The 17,261-nt window shown below is 30.8% G+C and overlaps 1 long non-coding RNA gene across 1 annotated transcript in view; it reads left to right on the top strand.

Annotated features, from left to right (window-relative positions):
• Positions 1–492: 492 nt before the first annotated feature.
• LOC125065685 overlaps positions 493–17,261 on the top strand; it is a 66,227-nt gene continuing 49,458 nt past the window's right edge. The window contains exons 1-2 of the long non-coding RNA XR_007119636.1: positions 493–615; positions 14,810–14,910. This is a non-coding gene — a long non-coding RNA (uncharacterized LOC125065685). The remainder of the gene's footprint in view (positions 616–14,809; positions 14,911–17,261) is intronic.

A 17,261-nucleotide genomic window follows, 5' to 3' on the forward strand; every position in this document is an offset into this window, starting at 1 on the left:
CAAAAAAATAATAAATAAATAGAATACCAACAATTTTTAAAATGCTCGTTGTAACATTTCCGAACACGTTACAAAAATACAGACGTAAAAGACGTAACGATTATACATATACATACATATACAAACAAACTTGGTAATATGTCACAACCATAAGCTTCGCCGTAATTGGTCAAGAATCAGTGATGTACCCAAAGTTCGCAAGTTCGTTAAATTTTAACGGTTAAGCTATTCAGTGCCGCACTATACTGTTATACAAAACTTCAGTAGACGATTCATTTTAGCAGTATTGCATCACATATTGCAAAATTACTTATTCCACATTTTAATATTATTTGTAATGAGTAGTTAAATTAGTTATTTTAGTATATTAGTCATAAAATTAAAAAGAAATGAACAGCTAATCGTCAAATGGACATGTTGTCCATCAATATCAGCTACTTACCTTACCTGTATCAGGTAGGGGCTGAGGTAGGGCGGGCGGGAGAAGCAGTGCAACCGCTGCCTCGGCGCGAATCGGACGCGTTATAGTGACGTTCTAAATCAGTGCCCGTTCTGAAACTGTGTTGTTCTATGCCGTTTTGTTTGGTTTGTTTTAACATTAGGATCCAATTCTAGGTACGTCAAATATATTAAATTAATTATAAAATAAAAATCTTGATATAATAAATATTTTCAATAATTTTAATTAACAAAGAAACGAACACTTAAATTATTAGTACTTAAGAAATTCCCACACATATTTATTTTATGTAATGTAACCTTCTTACGGATTTAAAATAGGTAACATTCTCTTTTCATTTAAAATAGGTAACATTTTAATTCAGTATTGTAACGAAATAATTACCGCCAACGGGGCTCGGACTAACGTGGATTTAACTTGTTGCATACGTCGTTAATGTTCTTCATTTACGAAATTACCGCTTCAATTATTTTCAGTTCTGCTCGTACATTTTAAATGTACGTAATTAATTTAAAAGTTACAATCACCATTTAACGCTTATACATTTATTTGTATTTCAAACACATTTATACTTTTAATATTATTTCTATTAAATGTTGTAATTTAATTTCATGTAGAACACTGCACTGAAGGAAGTATATTTTTTTTAATTAGTATAAATTAATTATTATTGTCCGAATGAATCTTAATGTACGATACGAAGTAACATAAGGATTAGTAGTAAATTAAGCTTAAATAAAAACTGATTAGAAAATAATTTCGAAATTTTCTAATGGACCAGTCACGAGCTAGGAGTGACCACGTCTCGTTTCCATATATAAAAACAGTTAAAACCCATTTCTTCGTCTTGAGGAAGTATAAAAAGTTAAACATCATAAATAAATATGTTTTAATAAGATAAACTAATATGATCTGGAAGCTTGTTCCGTAGATTCGTTTGCGACAAAGCGAATTAATCGACATCTGTAATCTGTTTTATAAGGAGCTAGAAGGTGCTTTGTTCGCTATTAAATTAATATACAATGTCTCCATTATCTTCCTGAATCCGTTAATTTTCTGAAATAATAAATATCAATCTCGTGTTATCTTTACCCTTCGATTAACAGACTGGTAGGCAGAGTGTAGATTCCATGACTTCAGTATATACCCCGTGATTTCAGAAATATACAGATAAAGATATATATAGTTTTTATTGTGTTTTATATATTTTTTGTTTTTATGGAATAGGTAAGCGGACTGGCAAATGGACTACCTGATGGTAAGTGGTCACCACCACCCATAGACAATGGCGCTGTATGAAATAAAAAAAAACCTTACATCTCACAAATGCTCCACCAACCTTGTGCCCATAGTTATACTGGCTTACTCATCCTACAACACAAAATAGTAAGTATTGTTATTTGGCGGTAGAATATCTGAATTTTTATATCGGTGAGAATATTTCCCACACTTATTTTTTGTAAAGATAGAGACGGCCTTGTTATTTAACATTTTATTGCGAACACATATTATTACAAAAAATGGTGTGTTCAGAAACTTGATACTCAAAAAACGTAAAGACATAGAACTGTATCGTCGTGATCTAGTACTCGGGGTATATTTTTCAATAATTCATCACATCACATTTACATTTGCAAAAGAAACAGCGCAACAGCTAACTTATTATTTGTACGAGATGAACCATAATATAAAATATTATTACGATGTATTTGATGTACTTCGGGGTGAATTTCAGCCGTGCCTATCTCAGGGTCTAACAATTAGCGCATGTTTCTTATTCCTTGGACTCATCGTCCAATGGGAGAACCAATTGAAAGACCAGAGCAAGATTAAGTGCAGGACGGCTGTACGTGGTTACAAATGTAGAAAGTAGAGCAATAATATTATTCCTATAAAGTCAATAATTAAGTCGTCGTAATTGTTACGATTTTAAATTAAAGGAAAAACATTTCATAAACAACATTTTGTATGACATTTCACATCATCTGACTCAGGTTTGTCCTATTATAAAAGAATGAAGAAATAAAATAAATGAACATTAAATAATTTATTTGAATAGAGACAAATACTTCAGAGACAGTCTATTCTATGTAACTATGTCCTAAAATCTCAAATCACTTGTAGAGTGGTCTTACAATACGGCGTACGAAAAAAAACTTGTTCAGTATAATCGTTTATCATTTTTATAATCTAAGTTCTAAGTAAGTAAGAGGGTGAAATAAAAATCTTTAAAGTCTTTGCTCACACTTTAAGAGGCTAAAATAAAAATACAAGCTATGATTATTTTATTATTTCTAACAAAGGGGTTTCAAGCCATTCAAGTCTAAACACACACATTGAACCCACATTACGCTTGGTGTTAGAACTTAGACCAAACCCGTCTAGTTGGGTACCACCCACTCATAATATATTTACCGCGAAACAGCAAAACTTAATTCTTTTTGTAGGGTTCTGGTTTAATGGGTGAGCGATCCAGTGTAACTACAACCACAAAGAACATAACATCCTAGTTTCCAAGGTCGGTGGCTCATCGTTCATATGAGGAATGATTAATATTTCTCGCTGTACCAATGAATTTTGGTATTTGTGACCACTTACGATCAGTTATCTCATTTATCAGTCTGTCTAGCTATGACATATAAAACATAATAATTATTAGTGATATTTTAGTACTCTTTGTTGGTTCATTGACGGTGTATGGAATGGAGGGCAGTTCATATTCGTCCCTTTGCTCAATTGTTTAATCATAAAATAAAAACCAAATAGATACTAAAACTATTTAAAAATATACAGCTTGTAATTATTTTTTGATTCCCAGGTGGATATTTAGATGATTAATGAAATAACTTCGATTTCATAACTCTCGAGAAAACTTCGCTTGAAAATGATTTTACGTAAAATGATGTTGAAGATAAAAAGGGAAGAAGAAAATTATAACATCGGATTACTTTTAAATTAAAAGTTAAAAGTTCTATCAATTTAAGATGAAGTAACGATTGACAAAAGTTGGAGTTAATTTCTTCTATTTTAAATACCAGTCCAAATTAGTGATATTATAAATTGATCAAAAATTTGTTTAATGATATCTCATTATTCAATAAGAGTAATTTAAAGACACTATTTTTTTTTTTACTAAAATATCCAAAACAAATTGAATATTAAGCCCGCTCGAAAATATCAACAGCGCTTTTAACGACTGGAAATTCTACCATTTTCCATTGTGTACTAAACTTTTTATTCAATAGTTCGTACTTTTTTTTTTCAGTGACAATAGAAATTATAAAGTAAATATTATATGTTTCAGTTTCATGGCTATAGTTTATATTTGGACGATTTATGACGATAAGGAACAGTTAGAACCAGGACCATGTTTTACATAAATGGTATGAAAAAAGAAGATTCACGATCATAGGAAAATAATACTGGCAATATATTTTCCAAGCCCTTACTAAAACTTCTTGAGATAATATTCAAAAATCAATTTATGATAGTGACAGGGTTTTGTTCAAACCCGTCTGGGTGGTTACAACTCGCCATCAATTCCACCTAAAAACATTAATAATGTGTTGTCTGCCTCAACTTAAAGGAGGAAGAAGAATATCGTAATTTTTATACCATCTTAGATACCAATGATAGCGAAGGTTTTTTTTTTTTTTATAACAAAATTTCTAACAAATATAGTTGCTTGTATGAAATAGTATGTGTGTGAGTACAGACCTATCTATTATACGAGTATAATGTATATATACTAATATTGTAATTGAAAAATTAACTCGATCTGTGTGCTTGTCCGTCTGTTACGCTTCCATAGCTAAGCCGATGGATCGAATTTAATTAAATTAAAAAAAAAAAAACGAAAATTCTCTGTAAACCCTAAAATAAAAATGTTCATTCTTACTTGTATAACATACGCTCTACTAATGTACATTAGCATTTTTTTTTGCATTAGCAGCCCGTAAATGTCCCACTGCTGGGATAAAGGCCTCCTCTCCCTTTGAGGAGAAGATTTGGAGCATATTCCACCACGCTGCTCCAATGCGGGTTGGCGGAATACACATGTGGCAGAATTTCGTTGAAATTAGACACATGCAGGTTTCCTCACGATGTTTTCCTTCACCGCCGAGCACGAGATGAATTATAAACACAAATTAAGCACATGAAATTTCAGTGGTGCCTGCCTGGGTTTGAACCCGAAATCATCGGTTAAGATGCACGCGTTCTAGCCACTGGGCCATCTCGGTTTACTAATGTACATTTGTCTAAATATACTAATCTTTCATAGTCTTTGTTTGTACTTCTATACCGGCCGCTATGGGTATATTTAATAATAAATAATATGAAAGTCGGCCAAAGCTCTGCGTGATTGATTTTTATAGGGTTAGTTATTCCTTTGTGTGCCTTGTATACGCTTTATAACTGGACCTTTTATAATGTTAAAAAAACAATTGTTAATGTTATATTAATATACTTTATTGTACACCACAAATATAATATACAGAAAAATTAGAACTAAAAACAGAAATAATACTAAAAATAAAAACAATATTTTTTTTTGCATTAACCCAAAGATTGAGAATTAAATGACACACATTGCCCTGAATACTATTTTTAATGGTTTTTGATTCGTTACAAATCTGGCTATAGTTAATTTTAAAAACCCTTAATGATTGTATTTTTTTAGAAGCCCGTGACTCGCAAGCTACGCTTATCTTTGTTATTATTCAATAAAACAAATGATAAGTAATCTAATATTATATAACAATGAATTAAGTTGTTTGTTATTTACTTGAGTTTGTTGTCAACTTTAATTAGTATGGCAGTAATTAAAAACTTTACATAATAAAAATACAAATGAGTTAGTTTTCACATTGTATCATACAAGCTGAAACTGAGATTTCCGCACGAAATTTATAAAACTAACCAACCTCAACACAAATCGTCAACCCCCATTTTACCCCCTCGAAGGGGTGGAAAAGTAGCCTATGACTAAAACTATCTCCATACCAAACTTCATCGAAATCAGTTAGCGGTTTAAGCGTGAAGAGGTAACAGACAGAGTTACTTTAGCATTTATAATATTAGTATAGATACATTTATATGTATATATTTATGATATATTTTAATTTTTTTTTTTAATATACAACATCCACGGGCTCACAGTTGCCCTTGCCTTTTTTTACATTTTATTTTTATAAATTGTGGCGTTATTTTATATTTTTACTAAACATCAGCAGATCTTCGCTGGACTTCGCGAGCTTGTCGTCTTCGACATATATTTTAATTAAGTCATTCGATACTTTATTTGGTTCGTTCGATTTTGTCAAAGCGATACTTATACTGATATATCCATGAAGTTTTCGAATAGGTTTAGATCAGTATTGATGCATTCAAGGTACACAAGGCAAAAATTTATGTGGAAATTGGAATTTACCACGAAAATATTTGCGTTGAATGCATTCAATTCGTAACGCAAACTTTTATCGATAGCGATAGCTTTAGATCCAACGGTTGGCAGCACATTAACAATGTTATGCTAAATATTTAAAGCTATTAGATATGTTTATTATTATATATCCGCATCACATATGTATGCATATAGTATATATATTTTTTAATAATAGATAAGAACACAATCAAGTTTATTTGGTGGTAGGGCTTTGTGCAAGCCCGTCTGGATAGGTACCACCCACTCATCAAATATTCTACCGCCAAACAGCAATAGGTACTCAGTATTATTGAGTTCCGGTTTGAAGGGTGAGTGAGCCAGTGTAAGTACAGGCACAAGGGACATAGCATCTTAGTCCCCGAGGTTGGTGGCGCATTAGTGATGTAAGGAATGGTTAATTTTCTTACGGCGCCATTGTCTATGTCTAAAAAAAGTCGAATCCGACGGTTATGGTTACCTTAATTCTTGATAATTATAACATTACACTGTATATGTATTATTAACATAAAAAATTAATATTATTACTATAGAAATATGTAAATGGTGCATATTCTATTATAGATTTATATAATACATGCAGAAGCATGATAATAACCGCCTACATGGCCTGAGGCGTCGTTGTCACGTTCATGCACTACCGCACTCGACGTAAAATAATTTTATTGACGGTTCAAATATTACATATTGAACTCCTGTTGCAATTAGAATATAAAATGCTACAAAATTCATCTAATATGACAAGGATTTATAAATAGAAAAAAGTTAAGAAAGTTTTAGGAAACAAATTTATGCCGATTTCAAGATTAACAGGCTTGAGCCCTGTGGAAAATTAATTCGTAATTCCTATTACAATTTAATATAATCATAAACAAACATGTTCTGTTGTGTTTCAAGTATTTCGTTTGCTTCCGTGAGCAAAATTTAGTCTGATAGGAATTAGCCGAAATAATTTAATTAATGTACAAATATATGTTTAAATAATCAATAGATCTGCTTTTAAACGTAATAGTTCCGATAGACGCAGCCAAAGCGCATTTTCAATTTATTGGCGTGCCTTTAATCAATGATAAAATGTACTAAAAGAGGACTATACGTGTGTATTTAATTCCAAAGCCAAGAATTTACTTACGATTAACATTATACTCTTGTGTCCGTTTTATCTCGCTTTTGAATAGGTTTTACATTTCTTGGCAGACATCGGTTAATTTGGCGTAAATGACGCTACTCAAGTGTATAAGGTTTTGGAACGTACGATAAAAAATAGTTGAATGTATTAAATTATGACGTAGTGTCGTTTCCAGCCGAAACGCTGAGGCCTCGGAGTAATTTAGTGCGAAAAAAAGACTTAACGCTCCATCTCATTGCATTCACTGGTGACTGGACCCATTTTTCTCACAGAACATCGGAACTGCGATTCAACAGAGAAATATTAGCATTTTTGTGAGCATTCCGCATGCAGATTTATTCCGTAATTATTGTTAGGTCATCTTTTTATTCTTAAATATTATTTTCTATGAATAAACGTAAACATTTATTTTGAATTTGTTATTTTGTAACTGAGAACGTTTAATACTGTTATTACAATCGACAAAAATAATAAAAACTATTTATTATTTTTATGCTATGTGACATATTTTTTATTATACCTATAAAATAAAAATGTACAGACATCATATGTAAAATATTAAAAAACCACGCCTTTCAATATTGTTAGTCAGACAGCAATATAGGAAAATATTTTCAATATGTCGTTGATCAAACAAAATACAAGAAGTTTTTCAATTTTGTCGTTTTATCATATTGAAGGATCAAAATACGTTGGACACTGGTTTTTATATAATTAAAATTAGAATCCATTATTATTATTTTTAATCTTGACTATAATTTGCGTACAATCTTTATAAAACATTAATTTCAGAACGAACAAGGTTTCCAGGTCAAGAATCGAAATGGAATCCACTTGGGACGCGAGTTTTAAACGCAGACCAGTCTGATTGATGTACATAGGATGTTTTTTTTTTTAAATTATATCTTTAACTACACGCAACTCTTGTATAGTATAAAGTACTGTGATCAAATTTTGTTTTTTTGGAACGAAGTTCTTTTAAGCTGCTTACAGCATAGAGTCAAATATTAGAAATACTCCAGGTGACATTTCCCTCTCCTGCTTATTCTATTATATACAGTTTATACCATATCACTTGATTCATGCGGAATTTTAATAAGAGAAAATATATTTTATCATTTAATTATTCTCAAACATTCTTAATTTATTGCATTGTGTCTTTCCAACTGCGTCTACAACGACAACTCTCGTTTTTTTTTACGTTATATGAGTGTATCCAAGGTACATACCTAATAAGAGAAGATTCTTCCCCTTATTTAAAAAAAATATACTAACAAATCTACGGGCTATTATATGTCTACATAATTTGATATAGATTATATGTGTAGTATGTACCTTAAAAAAAATAGGAAGCAAATTAAAACAAGGTTCCTTTCCTGACGATTTTTTTTAATTTAATATAATGGAAACAAATTAGAAACAATTACGGCAGTTTCAAAATTAAGAAAATAATTCATTGAATAATAGCTATTGGCGAGCTTTAGTGTCATCAATAAAAAAAAAATGGAAATAAAAAATCGAAACGAACGAATTCATATTACGAAATAAAAGTTAAAATAAAAAATCGAAATGAACAAATTCATATAACATCTTTTCCAATTTCCAATAATGATTACGTGTGAATTTCGACCACTGGACGAACATTAGTAAGTATTGATGTACGTCACATTTGTCATAACGAAAAAGAATATATTTTTATTCGTAATAAATATCCTGGTGTGCAAATTATTTCTTTTTTTTTGTTTGACCAGTTATACTTAAAATTGTCGTGTTCTGATTTAAAAGGTGAGTTAGCGAATGTAACTGAACTATAGGTCAGTGGTACATTGGCAAAGTAATGCATAGTTTAGATGTAGAGATCATGTCTGTACTTTAAGTATCTGACTGCATGTTTTTATTTCCAGGCAGCATTTTTATTGGACTCGTATAACATTTCGTAACCCTATGTTTGATGTTATTTTTTATATTAACTTTTAGACTCATGAATTAACTTGTCCAAGACAAACCACTACAAAGAAAAGTAAGAAATAAAACCTATTTACCGAAAAAATTTAAAGCCAATATATTCTAATAAAATCTCAATCCCTCGCCTCGGATAGGTCTCTTTTCTACCTCATTTGTCGGCTAGATGCCGTTCTGTACCCTTCATGCTGATCTATGGAGTGATCCCATTCACAAGGGGACCCGCTAAGTGAATATATTTTTCCAATTTCGTTCACACGGCAGTCACGCTCAAAGGCACGGCCTCTGGCGTTTACCTTGCGGCTTTTTTAGGAATAAATTCTATTCAATTTATGCTGTCCTGGTAGGAATTTGTTATTTTTGCGTCGAGAAGTTTATTTGAGTAATTTATGTATTATATTTAACTTTTAAAGCAACAGAATATTTGTTTTGAATCATATTTTTTTATATATGTATGTATAAGTTAATGTACTAATTTATCAAAATTATTATTACTTAATAAGTATTTATTTATTTTAAATTGTAAGCAATAAATAATCTTATACTAAATAATATATTGACAATTCATTTATAACATTAATATATTAAGGGAAATTAAGGTTCCAATTGCACTTCGGAGAATGGCATTTTTGTTTCTCTTTACTGAGCGCTATTTGTGTGCTTTTATTGAATAGTTAAATGAAAATAATTAAAAAACCTTCACAGCAAACCATTACGAGTTTGTAGTGTAAACTAAAGTGTTTCACTAAAATGAATTGAATGTACTGATAAAATATATATGTTCGATACTGATACAATTTTCAAAATGAAATAGTAGAAAATGAAATCTTTTGACTCCATGTTAAATAACTGGTATAATTTGGCCTTAAATACGTTTTCTGAGACCAAATAAAGCGTGAAATCAGTTTTACGCTCGTGGGACAAATTTCAACATCGCATCAGTACTAACAGTTAATGGTTGCTTATTTGTAACATGTAGGAGAATTGAGTCGCTTTTAGGGATTGGTTTTTGTACCGCAGCAATGACTTTGTTTATGCTCGAATATAATATACATAAAGAAATAATTCTGTAACAAAACCTGAGTATGTTGCACAATTATTTATTGTTCAAATGTGCTAGCTACTTTTAGTAGGGCTTTGCGCTTACCGAACTTTATTTCATAGTAGCGTTTCGTGTAAGCCATGGGTAGGCACCATCAACGAATCATATGTACAACCGTCAAATAGTAAAATCAGTATTGTGTGTTTCAATTTGAAGGGTGAGATTTTGAGCCAGAGTAACTTACAGGAATAAAGGACATAACATTATTCTTCCCAAGGTTGGTAGCGCTTTGGTGAAATGAAGAGTAGTTAATATTTATAACAGTAGCAATGTGTACCGCAGTGGTAATCTTACCATCAAGGCCATTTGCCAGTTCGTCTACTTATAAATAAAAGTTTATCATAGTTTTATTACGACTACTGGTACTTACATCAATATATTATAAAGATTTCCTCTTTAAAGATTTCGGATATGGGCACCCAATGCACGTTTTCTGTGAAAATACGGATGCACTCTTTAATTCCTCAATCTCACTGTCCAATAAAACGGTAATCCGATGCGAGCTAAGTTAGATCACGTATAAAATCATCGACTCTAGTTTTGCTTTCTGAGGCATCAGAGTGTGAATCTATCCACTTCCAAACTCCGGGCGCTTTAACATAATCAACCCTGTACATATTATCCACAGTAGTACACTCTTGCTACTAAGACAACGAGGCAATTTATATATTATTAATATGTATTTGTGTGTAAAAACAAAATATAGCTCTCTTGTATAAAGTTTAAACGCATTTTGGCCCGTCACGAACATCATTCATCGAATGGGTGGACGTAAAAGGTTTAATGATTTGGAAATCTTTCTGATAATCTATCCCGGAGGTATGTTTTTATTTCGTTTAAACACATGTCTTTTTCCCGTGTCCTAAATATAATTTTGATTGGTGTTTTAAATGAAATATTCCAAAAAAATATCACATTGATTGTTGATAATGGCTAAAGATATATTTACTATTAATTACGAAATAGAGGATACGTTCGAACATGAGCAAGCACCATGGAGTTTTCATATAAAAAAAATTATGTATACACTTGACTATAAAGAAAAATTCGTAAGTCGTAATAATCGTATGGGGTAGGGTGGTATAAAAGCTTTAAAATGTACTCCTTAAGAGGAGACGAGGACTTTATCCAGTAGGATATTTATGGGCTTTCACTTTTAATGAAATGCGTAATATCATCCTCTGGATTTGGATCTCTCTCAAACATGTAAACGCCCTCTAATTACATTTGGTATGATATGAAATATCAAATTATAAACATTAATTTAATGTTCTATTTACAAAAAATATAAGTTGAGAAGTTTCCTAGTATCAATAAAAAACAGCAACTGATTTATTATTCCCTTAGCGTTTCCGAAAAGCTTTCTTTAAAGATGTTAGATTTTTTTTTCCACAAACATTTCTTTTATGTTATTCAGAAAATGTAGGCATTAAAATAAGGCTTTTCTATGCTCAAATATTTCGGAATACGCGTTTTTTTCATACCCGGGATGAGGGTAACATTTACATTTCGGTTTCCATTCGCGTCAGCGCATACATACGACGCGTTTTTACCAATTGATACGACCTGAATGAAATGAGAAGCAATATGTGAGAAATCCGGATTATTATCATATTTCTATGAGTGGTTGTGTGGTGGTCTGATTCACTCAAGGCTTTGTGCAAGCTTCTGGTGCCTCTGGGTAGGTACAACCCATTCTACCGCGAAACAGCAATACTTAGTATATTTGCGTTCCAGTTTGAAGGATGAGTGAGCTAGTGTATTTAGAAGTAAGGAAAAAATTAGCCAATTATGTACCAATCCGTATTGGAGAAGCGTGGCGAATTAACTCCTAACCTTATTCTAACGGAGACCTTAGTCCAGCATTGAAATAATTACAGGGAGGTTACTTTACTTGCTAAATGTATTGTATTAGTAATTCAAGTATGTACGCAAATTTACTCATTTATTTCAGTACGTTAATATAAGCTTAAATCTTGCTAGTAATTGCCGCCCAACGGATTATCTATAAATATAATAAAAATGGAGTGTCTGTTTGTAATATTAAAATAATCCATTTTTACTAAATGCATATGTATGTATACACGGTACATATGTATACCAAAATAACATTTTTTACAATTTTGGTCTGTCTGTCTGTCTGTTTGTTCCGGCTAATCTCTGGAACGGCTAAACTGATTTCGACGGGACTTTCACTGGCAGATAGCGGATGTAATAAGGAGTAACTTAGGCTACTTTTATTTTAGAATAAAATTAAAATCACGCTACAATATCCAAATAACTTAAATTCAAACAACGCGCACGAAGTCGCGGGCACAGCTAGTTCTGATATAATAGAACACAACTTTTTGTACTGCAAACAAAACAGACTGCTTATAAGTAAACCAGTAAATCGTTTTATAAACTTAATAGCAATTTATTACTTTGCAATTTGTACTTATATTTTGATTCTAACATTGTAATATTGATCTCGCAGTTACAATTGTATTAAACCCGGCTCACCGAACTCATTTAACAGGATCCGAGCGCACGAAACAGATACATTTGAGACTGCAATGATAAATCTCCACTTTGAAACACAAATACATATTGGATAAACTAAAGCGGAGTGGTGCTAATGGATAACATGATAACTAAAAGCTCGTTCACGTCACTACGTAAGCCCATAGTATGTTCAAGGTCGCTTCGGAGAATTTGCCGTGAATTTTTAACTAGCTCCTATTGATGAACGAATTATTTTATTTATTAAAAAAATATTATCGATAAAAATGATAATGATTGCTCTTTGCGTTTAAACGATTTCTTTCAAAATATCAAATCTAATGTTGGTTTTATTAAAAGGTATTTTTAATCAAAGTCTTTGTTTTAAATAATTTTATTATATTCAATAATAATTGATTGTCAAAACGTTCTGAAATCACAACGTCTATAATAATATTACTACAGTAATTTACATGCATGTTATCGGTGTTAGTCGAAGCGAGGCAAATCTATTTAATTATGAACACCGACTCCAGAATTAACTGATTGGTAAATATGAAAATATTTATTTTATGTTTTAGTGTAAGTGTTCATACAGGCAAATGTTTGAAGTCGGTTTTATTTTTAACGTATGTTCATTTATCTAAACGCTATAATGATGAACTATTTAGGTTACGCTTACATTATTATTTATCGAGAAATACTCGACAACGTTTGTCAGTTATTTAACGTGATTTCACTCAAGGCGAGTGAGATAAAAGTACATAAATGCAAACGGAATGATTACCTGAACGTCATACAACTCTACGTATAGTTTGATGACATTTTATGTCTTATTAGCATTTTTTTAATTGCACGTATTAGTATTCGTTGCTCAAATCTTGCAACCGAATTTACAAAAATTACCACTCAACCAATTGAGCTGATATTTTGACAGTTCTTTTAACTAAAAAACTATTTTTCTAGTGAAAAATATTATTTATTCTAGTGTATAGTTTTGTATGTAAGTTATGTTATTAAGCACAATCAAAATAAAAAGGTTGTATATTATGTAAATCATAACCGCGTCAGTTGAATAAAATCTTGATTTCCAGCGCCTTTATAAACTTGATAAAAAGAAATAATATCAAATACACTTTCATAGTATCATTAACATACCTACTTTGTAACGATTCCTTTAAAAAGAGTTTTATTTGAATACATTTAAATACTATTGATTGTTTGAACATCCAATCAAATGAAATGTTACATACTGTCGATTGGCATTATGTTCAATGTACGTTTTTCGCACTATGCTTTTTGTACTAATGCAAATCCATATCATAAATTAAAATTGAGTGCTACAGTATAAATAAAACTGATTTATTTCTTTTTCTATATCTATGAATAAAATAAAACAGATTATACACAAGTATAAATAAATATCTGTCTCCGAATTAGAATGAGTAAAAATGTGCCGTGTTAAATTTTTGAAAAAGGATCTTTTCTAATAAAATATAATCTCCGACAATTTTGACTGCGCCTTTCTCCATAATTTATCATTAATACAAGGTAAAAAAGGCAAGACAATCTCGAAAATAAAGCTAATCTTGAGTAAAAATTTAGACGTTACTTTTGATTTTTATTTATGTTAAAATCTTTGTTAGGAGAATACAACATGCTCCTTTTTCTTGAATAATTGATTTTCTCATTACGGCTGGAACAATCCTGTAGATACAAAGAGAATTCTTTACACGGGTATGAGATTAGCTAAATTATGATGGAGTAGTGGATTTGTGGTCTAATTCAGTATTCTTATTTGGTTTCAGTCGATCTCATTTAATGAGTTAGTAATTTTCTATTGAAAATTATGTCGTATTTTCTCTTTGTTTTTTACAAAGTATAACTCGACCAAATAAAAAATAATCATTCGTGATCTGAATACAATTTAAGGTTTGGTTTATTACAATTTTCAACTTCTAAATCGCTCTTATTCTCGTTTTAAATTAAGTAATAAAAAAAAAATTGATCGAAATATTATTCGTTAAAACTTTATTTACCTTATTTAAGGTATGTAGTACTTATTCTTATTTATAAAATAATAAGATATTTAACATGTTTATAATGACAATATAGTAAAGACGGATAATTAAAAAACTTACTTTTTCATACAGGTATACTACGTCTAAGAATATTTTTTAGGTTTATTTTTAGTCTGTTGCACGAAATAATATTATTTTTTCTCTGTTGCAGATATCCGTGTTCTGTGGTCGTAAAAGAGTCTGGTTAATAATAGACAATTATAGTGAAGTGTTTGATACATTTAGTCTTCTATTCCTTCCACTAAATTAAAGGTAAGTTCTGTTTTTCATAAAAATCTAAAATACAATTAAGTTAAAATAATACTTATACATTTGCTTTTATACCCATATGATTTGTTTGATAAACGATTAAATCGTGATAAATAATATCTAAAAATATTATAATTAATTTATGTACTTACATATATTTTAACACCATAACTCAAAAGCATTAGATATTTATAAAATTTAAGAAACATTCGGAAAACATTTTTTATTACACGAAGGAGAAAAGGGATTTTCTCTGAACACATTATTAAACGTAAACCGCTTTACCTTAATTACGTGTAAACTAAGGGCTTTACCCCATTAATGCGATTACGATCGTTCATGTCGTGAATGAGGCGGCGTGCCAACAAAAGTGTATTGTCAACTTTATAATCGCTACGGAACCGCAAGATAAGGCCTGACGATAACGGGGACTGTCCTATTTTACACGCGACGAGTGAATTGTAAACGCTTGACTAAAGCTGGTTACAGACTATCCTACGATACAAACAAATGAAACTTCGTGTAATCAAAGCCTTAACCTCTAAATAAAGTGGCGTGTATACAAAAAATATTGTCGCTCTTAAATCGCTATAGAACCGCAAGATAGCACGATAACGACGTGGTCTGTCCCAGTTTACACTCTACGGAAACGGAATCGTGAAGGTTTGTTGTTTAAAACGGGCCATAGACTTTCTTACTTATTTACTTATAAGAGTTAAAAAAAATCTAATAAACAAATATACCTCAATAGCTTTGACTTTGTTCACGATAACATTAATTTATATTTAAAAGTATTACTTAGGCTTTACAAATAACGTTTGAATTTAAGCCAAATTACTTATTTTCATAACAATTATTCACATGCAGTCCAAACAATATATCCAAATTAAAATTAATATTATATTGTGCACTAATTATTATTTTCTTACTGGAACAATTTCTAGAACGTTTTGAAAATGAATTTGAGCGCAACACATCACATAAAAAGTCAGGCATATTCTTTTTCGTTTCTTATTAAATGTTCATTTTTTTTTGCTTTTGTCATAAAAAAATGCTTCGATATTAATAAGATTTATGCCTAATTTAACATTTATGCGTCTTCTTAATTGAAAAATATTAAGGAACGTCTATGGCAGGCTTTATTTCAACGCCGACATTTAGCGGTGTATTGTGAAGCTTTCTTGGCTAAATGAATGTGTTGTACTCTGAAGCAGATGCTTGGCAAGACCGTGAATAATGCGCAAAATTCTCAAAACAGTCGGTCGAGATCGTAAATCGTTGGATGAGTAAAGATAACGTTTACACCAGATATTTCATCGTAAAGATGTAGGAACTATTTGCTCAATGATATATTTTTTTTAGAATACACTCTATTTCATAAAATAGTATTTTTTAAAGGACTTCGTTCTTTTTTTGAATATCATGAAACTTATCTAATGTTAACGCTTCGCTGAGTTCCGTAAAAAAACCCATATTAATTTTCTTTTGACAAAGGTAAAAAATAATGCTTATACATAAATTTGTTACTTCAAAAGTATATACAGACTAAACATTCATGATATACTGTGTCAATACAAATTACAATATCAGATATTAATCTAATACTACTCATTAGTCAATTTTTTTATTTTTAGCTGCTTAATATATTCGTAAAATATATTTTTTTAACTGTAACAACAAGGCGTCCATTCAATTTTTTAAAACAAGACTAGAGAATAGGTATATCAGCTTTTATTTATGTATGTATGGAGTAACAGCGTGATACATGTCCCACTGTTGTGCTAGGGCCTTGAAGTTATATTTTTTGGAGCTTAGTCCGCCACGCTGCTTCGATGAAATTGGGGGATACATACAGAACCTTAACGGCCAATGAGAAAAATATAAACACAAATTAAGCGCGTAATCTTCGGTTAATATTCCTAACAACTGTACCTACCAACTGAATTTTCATTTAAAGACTGAAATTAAAAAAGGCCGTTTCGTCGAAAAAGAAATTCTAATTTATGTTACGCTGACTTGAAACTGTTGTTAACTTACCCACTTAACTTTTTATGAAAAAAACTTATGCATGTAGGAATTACCACAAGTTACTTAAGTTCATTTGAATTGTGCAGCAAAATGTTTAATTTTCTAAACTAGTGTGTAATAAGAGTGTTACAGGAACAAAAGCAAATTTTCTTTGCAAAAACAAATCTTCGAACAACATTAGTATATAAATGGACAAAGAAAAAAAAACAGTTCTGCGGTACGATTTAGTAAGAATTCACTTCGTAGCTCACTCGTGAAATGTTGACAATCGACTTACAATTTAAAAATTATTATAGTAAATATCGCTTATGATATTTCGCAGTGAT

The sequence above is a fragment of the Vanessa atalanta genome, chromosome 8 (assembly GCF_905147765.1).
Source record: "Vanessa atalanta chromosome 8, ilVanAtal1.2, whole genome shotgun sequence".
Taxonomy (NCBI): Eukaryota; Metazoa; Arthropoda; class Insecta; order Lepidoptera; family Nymphalidae; genus Vanessa; species Vanessa atalanta.